Source organism: Numida meleagris, chromosome 13, assembly GCF_002078875.1.
Source record: "Numida meleagris isolate 19003 breed g44 Domestic line chromosome 13, NumMel1.0, whole genome shotgun sequence".
NCBI lineage: Eukaryota > Metazoa > Chordata > Aves > Galliformes > Numididae > Numida > Numida meleagris.
The window spans coordinates 16,219-23,690 of NC_034421.1; the positions used below are offsets into that span (position 1 = coordinate 16,219).

A 7,472-nucleotide genomic window follows, 5' to 3' on the forward strand; every position below is an offset into this window, starting at 1 on the left:
TGAGCTTTCAGTTGCAAGCGTGATGCTATGGATCCCAATGAGAGGCATCCCAGAGTCTGAAAGAATTACCTGATGGACTCACCAAGCCGCTATCAATTATACAGGAAAAGTCCTGCCCAATAGGACAAGTCCCTGATGAGGGGAAAAAAAAAACAACATAGCAATTATTGTTAAGAAGGGTACGAAGTAGAAGACCCGAGAAAGAGCGGGGCAAAAAGCCAGAACAAAAGCAAGGAGAACACCCAGAAACAGAGGCCAAGACGAGGACAAAACCAACAAGAACACCCAGAGGTACTGTAGCAATCAGAAGGACCAACGTGATGGAAAAGGTGTTAGAAAGGGGTGGAAGGAGCGGCACGATAGCAAGGTGCTACAAGGGAAGGGAAGCAGATCGCTCACCCACATCGGAAGATTCTGGGTTTGCAGGGAAAGGCTTCCACCATGGAGGGAGCTCCAGAAAGAGATTCTTCCTCAGGGGGCAGTCAGCCCTTCAATGAGGCTGAAGAGGGGTGGAGCCAGGCTCCAGTCCTTCCTGTCACACAGTGAATTGCCTCCACCTCTGCTCCCAGGGCTGACTGGGTCTTGCCTCCAGCTGCTCAACCAGAGGTTCAGGCCGTGACTCAGCAGATCCCATACAGCTATCTAAAGCAACGGCAAGGAGAAGACACAGAGAAAGCAAAGACAAAAGGCAAAGCACTGCATACACCCAGTGAAGCCAAGGCAAAAGCAAATGCCAAGAGAACAGCCTACAGCTACACCCCTTCTAACTCTAATGACACCACTCCCCATCGCTTACCTGTCACACCAACCTGCGAACACAGTGTGAGTACGGATGGTCAAAATGAAATACACGCAACTGAGTGATATCAGACCAGGATGCTTTGAATTCGGCACTCGATACACAACACGTGGCTAACACAAGGAGACGCACAAAGTGGAACAACAGGTGAAAAATGAGGAGCACGGCATATACATACTCAGTGCAATGCAAGACAGGACATACAACCGGAGCATGCTAACGTTACGTACCATTGCAAAACAAGAGTTACACGCACGGCATCAAAATATTGAGGACGATGGCAAACATGCGTTTGCCATACAAACACAGCATACAAACTGTCGGTATCCCAGAGGATACATATCCTAGAGTTGACCTTATGGCACAGAAATGTAGGCTTCCTCACACCATCAAAAAAAAAAAAACTCATGTAAAAAACAGACTATAATTGGCAAGTGTTTAAACCAGACAAATACAGGGAGTTACCCATCACAACTGATATTCCAACAGACGTTATGGAATATCTTAACTGGTGACCTACAACTTCATGACAACATGAAGTGCACCATCACTAACCTGGCATAGCACATCGCACGGCAAAGAAGCGATCACTGGCCAGACAGCAGGGAAGTCCTGCAGAAAGACTGGAACAAGTGAGATGGCCAAGTAGATGCAACGAGCACAAACTGCAATGAGACCTACACCAGGCGAGACCACGCGCCTGAGGCAGCATGGCTGTAACACTCCAAAAAAGCAAGGGCGAGTGACCTAAGATTGTTTCCTGCTCTGAAACCATCTCCCCCTCAGTTACAGCATCCAAAATACGAGCAATTGAACGCTACGCATACAGTGTGCTTACCCATTCAGGCATCCAGTCACCAAAGCTGAGTTCTGGGGCATTATGGGACGCATGGCCTTCCATTGCTCAAGCAGCATCCGGGCAAAGATCGGCAGGTGAGCAGGTGGCGGTGCTTTTTCACCCCATCAGTCTGTCCCGATGCATTTTCCTGCTCGCTTCCCGCTCTGTTGTACAATTTCTGCTGTCACCCCGCGGAGCCACGGAGCGGGTCTCGCACCACCCCCCGCCTTCCCCCACAACAGCACCGCGGTCTCTGCTGCCCTCTGCTGGCTGCCGGGTCGTACTGCAGGCAGCACCCGCACAGGCACGGGACCACCTGCCAACGCAGCCACGCGCCAAGCAACATGGCTGCGCCAGGTGCGTGTGGCTGCTTACCTGCAGCGCACGGTGGGGTGCCTGGAGCCGTGAGGCACTGCGACATGAAGGAGCTCGGTTGCCTGGGACAGGACGGGCAGGTTGGAAGAGCCCATTCAGAACCTCCTAGTAAAGCCGGTTATGTGCTGCTAGGGGTGACCCCAGAGCTTCTCCACACCAGCACCAAAAGTGGGCCACCAAAAGTGGTCTGTGTTCCCAGGGCGGGCTCGGGTGTAAAACCACCTGAGGAAATAGGCAAGGGGCATCCTGGATGGGAAGTGGGGGGGAGAATATCGCTGAGCTGGCAGCCCAAGCACCGACTGCTCACCCACACCTGAGCGCCTCGGAGAAATGGGTGCCGTTTATATGTTCTCGGGTGCAAGCGCACTGCCGCCTGGAGGACTGAGCACACTAGACAGCGGTGGATTAGCTGTACAGAATGGTCAGAAGATAGACACGCCACTTCTGCTTTTCAGCACACATGCATACTACTGACTGGAGGTCTAATCACAGTAAAGATTGGCGGATTAGCTGTGCAGAGCTGTCAGAACCAATGTACGCCTCTTCCGCTTTTTGGCGCGCATGCGTCATGCTGCCTGGGTCACCAAGCACAGGCAGTGGCAGTTCCGCAGATTGGCCACGTGGTGACAGCTGATATCGCAGGAAGAACTCGTCCAATGGGATCAGCGCGGCTCCCCAGCCCCATCCTGGCGTTCCGTTTTCTCTTTCTTCTGATGACAGAAGAACACAAAGTTAGAGAAGGGGAAAAACAACAGAAAAAAAGATGAAGAAAACCAAGAAAAACTCCTCCAAACCCAGAGAACCTGTGCTAAGTGCTTATGGATGTCTGTTAAAAAAAATCCAATTGATGATGTCATACATTTTTTCTTGCCAGCATCTGTTACATTGTTTTCAAATACTCACATGCTAAAACCCAACTACCGAGCCAGCGTAATGATTATGAAAAGAAAGCATATTAGCAGAAAGCACAGAGCCATTTTCATGTTCTCAGACTCTGACTTGTACCGATTTTAAAGCATTTATTTACAAATGCCTTTCTCCATCTCTAATTTTTATATTTGACTTTTCTAAATGCAATAAAATGCATAGTTTCAGGCCCTAACAAGTCTACACGCAGTCCAAAAGTAATTTAAAAAGAAGTGTCCAAATGGGATCTTGACAATGCAGAACCCCAGTATGGAAAAGGGCATCAGCTTGAGGCATTCCCAGAGCTGCAGTACACGGTCAGCCTACAAGCACTACCTTAGAGCTGAAGGAAGCATTCTAGAAACAAGGAGGTAGAAGAAAAGGAGTGCACATCAACCCCTTCAACAGCAACTCAAAGAACAGAAAATAACCCATCATCTCCCTTAGAAAAGAACTGAAGGGCATTGTATGGACACACACAGCAGATACAGCTGCCTTAACCCAGTTTGGGATCCCCCAAGAAAGGCAGAGATCACAGACCTCAAATAAAGAAGGAATCACTCACCCCTCTCCAAGGACCAGGGCTCACCCCACACTCACCGGTTCAGGCTGTGACCTAACAGTTCCCATACAGTACCCATACAAAAAAAAAAAAAAAAAAAAGAGTAACGGCTGGCAGGCAACTGGGTCTGTCTGTGCAGCAAGGGGATGTTTATCAATGGATGAGCTATGATGGCCCACATATTTTGATTCCAGTCTGTCCTCAAAGACAGTTGAGGAAATTTCTAATATAGAGAGTTGAGGTGTACTCAGAAGTGTACTCAGAGGTTTGGGCTATTACCATTATCATTGGGTTTGTTTTTAAATCAGCTTTAAACATTGATTAAGAGGAAAATTACAATTAACATTACATTGATGTTGTGCTTAGAGTTATCTTTAAGATTGAGGTAACTGTTAATGTTACTTTTATCGTATTTTTCTCTATTAGTTCTAGTGGATTTTTAGGATAAGTATATAACACAAATTTTTAGTAGCATTATGGTTATAAGTGATGCTAGTTAAAGGATTAAGGTTACAGTTAGTTGAACAATTGGGGTTTTTTTTACATTATGATTAGGCTTAAGGTTACTTAGAAAACTTCAGGCATTGTTTTTTATATCTACAGTGGTTAGAGTGGCCAGCGCATTCAGCATTACTAAACACTTGGCCTATTACCATTACAGTAGGCTATGTTTTCAAAATAGGGTTTACACATTAATAAATAGGGTAATTACAGTTACAGTTATCATTATTTTAGGACTGAGGTTACTGTTAATGTTATTTTTACAGTGACTTGTCTGGATTAGTTTTAGTGGATTTTTAGGATGAGGACATAACCATGGTTTTTAGGAGCATTAGGGTTATAATCTAAGCTAGTTTTAGGATTAAGGTTACGGTTAGTTCAACAGCAGTTTCTTACATTACGATTAGGGTTACGGTTACTTAGAAAACTCCAGGCTTTGTTTTCACTGCTACATGGAACGTTATTGACATTTTTTGCATCGGGTTAAGAGTAAGGTTTCAAATTACATTGTGGGTTAATAAAATTATCTCTAGAGCTCCCATTAAGCGCAGGGTTGAGGTCAAGATTAACATTAATGCTGCCTCTTAGCCAATCGCAGTGAAGAAAACGCGAGAAGAAAACCCAAGGGAACAGCAAGGCAAAGGCAATTAGAATGCCCATGGGAAAGTCAAAATGAGGCCAATGAGAACGCGCCAAGGAAGGCCCAGGTGAGGGCCAACGTGAACGCGCCAAGGAGAACATCGCAAGGAAGGCCTGGGCAAGGGCAACGAAAATAGCCAGAGAAAGCCAAGGTAAAAGCAAGGAGAACACTGCAGGGAAAGGCCATAGACAAGGAGAACATATAACATCATGGACAGGCAGCCTGTAGGTCACCCTCAAGTATAGTAACGAGCTCTGGGAACACTAGGTCAAGCCATACTATGTAATAGGTAAACACTGGTGGGTGTACATTGCCCTTACCTATCAGGGCAGCCAGTCAACTGAGTTGAGTCTGAGGGCCTTCCTTCTTCAAAGCATCAAGTTCCAGAGCTGCAGAGCTAGTTTAGAAATGGTGCCCAGGAGACGAGAGGGACAGGGGTGGGAGCAGCAGCACTACAGTGTAGGTGTAGGGCCTGCAAGTGCAGGGTCTCAATGGGTTCTGAGTTGTACTGCACTCTGAGTTGCACCCTTATGGTAACTTGTCTGGATTAGATTAGACAGGCCAGAGGCAAGGAGAACGCAGGAGGAAGAGGACCAGCAGCCTGTAGGGAACCTTTAAGCACAGTAACGAGCTCTGGCAGCATTAGGTGGAGCCACGCTACGGAATGGGTAAACGCTGGTAGGTGTACATTGCCCTTACCCATATGGGTAGTGAGTTACCAGTCAGCAAAGTCAGGTTCCAGGGCATTCTAGGAAATGTAGCTTTCCATTTCTTGCTGACTTCATGAAGAGCCACAGATCTCCATGCAGTTCTGGCACCGCCCAGGAGCACCACAGTTCCTTGCTGCCACCTGTTGTGCACAATACAATAATGAAGGCTCTGCCCCGCACATGCAGAGGCTGCACCTTGTGCACATTCCTCTTACCAGCAGCACCACAGCGAGATGCCTGGGGCTGTGAGACACGACGATGCACAGGAGTTTGGAGATCAGGGCACAGTTGGGGCAGGTGGGAAATTCCACGTGCTGATCAGCTCTGGGAAACCTCACCGAGTGCAGCTCTCGGTACGATCCACAATGGTCACAGGGCCTCTCTGTGCTGGTCCCAGTGTTCAGCAGACCAGAGGCCTCGCTTTGTCACACCATCGGGTCCCACAGCTGCAGGGATAGCTATTTAATGGGGGTTAGGGATGGGAGAAAGAGGGGTGGGGGTTCAGGTATCGTACAGATTAGAGAACTAATAGCATCCTCTGACAACTGGGATGGAGATACCTGGGGTGATCCTGACTACAATGGTCCAGAAGAGGACAATCCCTTCTTTTCTGTAAAAATAAAGCCAGATCTGCTGTTCAAACAAAAAGAACCATAGGGCCCCGGGGTGGTCAGCCACCATGTGCTCTGATGACTATGCACTGGGATCCATTAGCATTGACAACTCCGTAAGGGAGATATGGGAGAGAACCAGGCAAAACAGGAACAGAACATCTGTGGTCAGCATGCTCGAGTGATGAAGACTGTATTATGCTGAGTGAGGATGAAGCCAAGGGCTACTGGAGTCCAGGAGTTTTCTTCAGCTTAGGACCCGGCTGATGCACCTCACTCTATCACCAACCATGTAGCTTATGGGGCTGGGAGAACAGACCCCATGGAGAGAGGTGAGCCCCTTGCAACCCCCACTCCATGAGCCTCCCACAGCCATTGCTAAAGCTGCCTGCGTACAAGCAATGCACAAATGAGGGGCTCGTGATGTTCCATTACCTGCTCCAGTAGATTTCCTAGTGCTTAAGCCACTAAATAGAGGAGCCCCGGCAATCCTTCAACCCCATTGAGTTGTGAGATGGGATGAGATCAAGGGAGACACAGAACAGAATTTAGTACGTGATCATGATGCACAGAACGGCCTTAAACAACTCTCTGCATGGGTGGAATTAATGCATAGCACTGTTTACTGCAGTCACAAAATGGGCTGGGACAATGTGCAGAGCAGAGAAACTGAGTTCGGAGCCTGAGGGCAAAAATAGTAGGGTGGGAGCCATGAAAGACAGAACAGAGGCTCCAGCAGAAGAAACCGAGGTTAGAAGTAAAGGTGCAAACAGGATTCTGGGAATGCAGAACACTTTTGTGGAACAGGGCAGCAGCTCCATACATTCCCAGAGCTGCAATGCTCACTCAGCCGACCAGCATTACCAGGGGATTAACTGAAGCATTCCAGAAATGAGGCTGTAGTGAAAGGAAGGAATGCGCATTGGCTGCACCATCACCAGGTCACAGAAAGGGAGATAACCCCTTCATCTCCCTTAGAAAACTGAAGGGCATCGTAGGAACACACACAGCATATACAGCTGCTAAAAGCAGTTTCAGATCCCCCAAAGCAGAGACCCCAGCCCCAAAACAAAGAAAAAAATTCATACACCTTTCCAAGAACCAGGGCTCATTCCACACTCCAAAGGAAGCAGCCTCCAGGTACAGATGCTGCCCTTACAGCTGCCAGCCCTTAAATGAGCCCAGGGAGGGGTGGAGCCTGGCTGCATCCCACAGGTGAACGGCTCCCACCTGTGCTGGCAAGGCTGGCTACACCCCTCACCAGGTGCACAATCACCGGCTCAGGCTGGGACCTGACAGTTCCCATACTGGGATAAAGGAAAAAAAAAAATGAGTACAAAAATGTCCAGCAATAAGGGGTCAAAAGTTGGGATTTTGGTTAAAAACTGAGAATTTGGGGTTAAACATGGGGATTTTTGTGGTCAGAAATAGCAGTTTTGGAGTTTAAAGAGGGGGATTTGGGGGTTAAAACTGGGGATTTTAGGGATAAAAGGTTGAAAATCTGGTGTAAAAAAATGGGGTTTTGTGGGT

At 47.9% G+C, this 7,472-nt stretch overlaps 2 long non-coding RNA genes across 3 annotated transcripts in view; both read right to left on the minus strand.

Annotated features, from left to right (window-relative positions):
* Positions 7–7,472, minus strand: part of LOC110406003 — a 16,576-nt gene continuing 9,110 nt past the window's right edge. For both annotated transcript variants that reach the window (XR_002443192.1, XR_002443193.1), the window contains exons 4-6: positions 1,355–2,722; positions 797–912; positions 7–642 (exon numbers count right to left, since the gene is read on the minus strand). This is a non-coding gene — a long non-coding RNA (uncharacterized LOC110406003). The remainder of the gene's footprint in view (positions 643–796; positions 913–1,354; positions 2,723–7,472) is intronic.
* On the minus strand, positions 4,942–7,456 carry LOC110406005. The gene is made up of 3 exons (XR_002443195.1): positions 7,033–7,456; positions 5,547–5,789; positions 4,942–5,471 (listed from the first exon to the last, which is right to left on the minus strand). It is a non-coding gene; the product is annotated as an uncharacterized LOC110406005 (long non-coding RNA).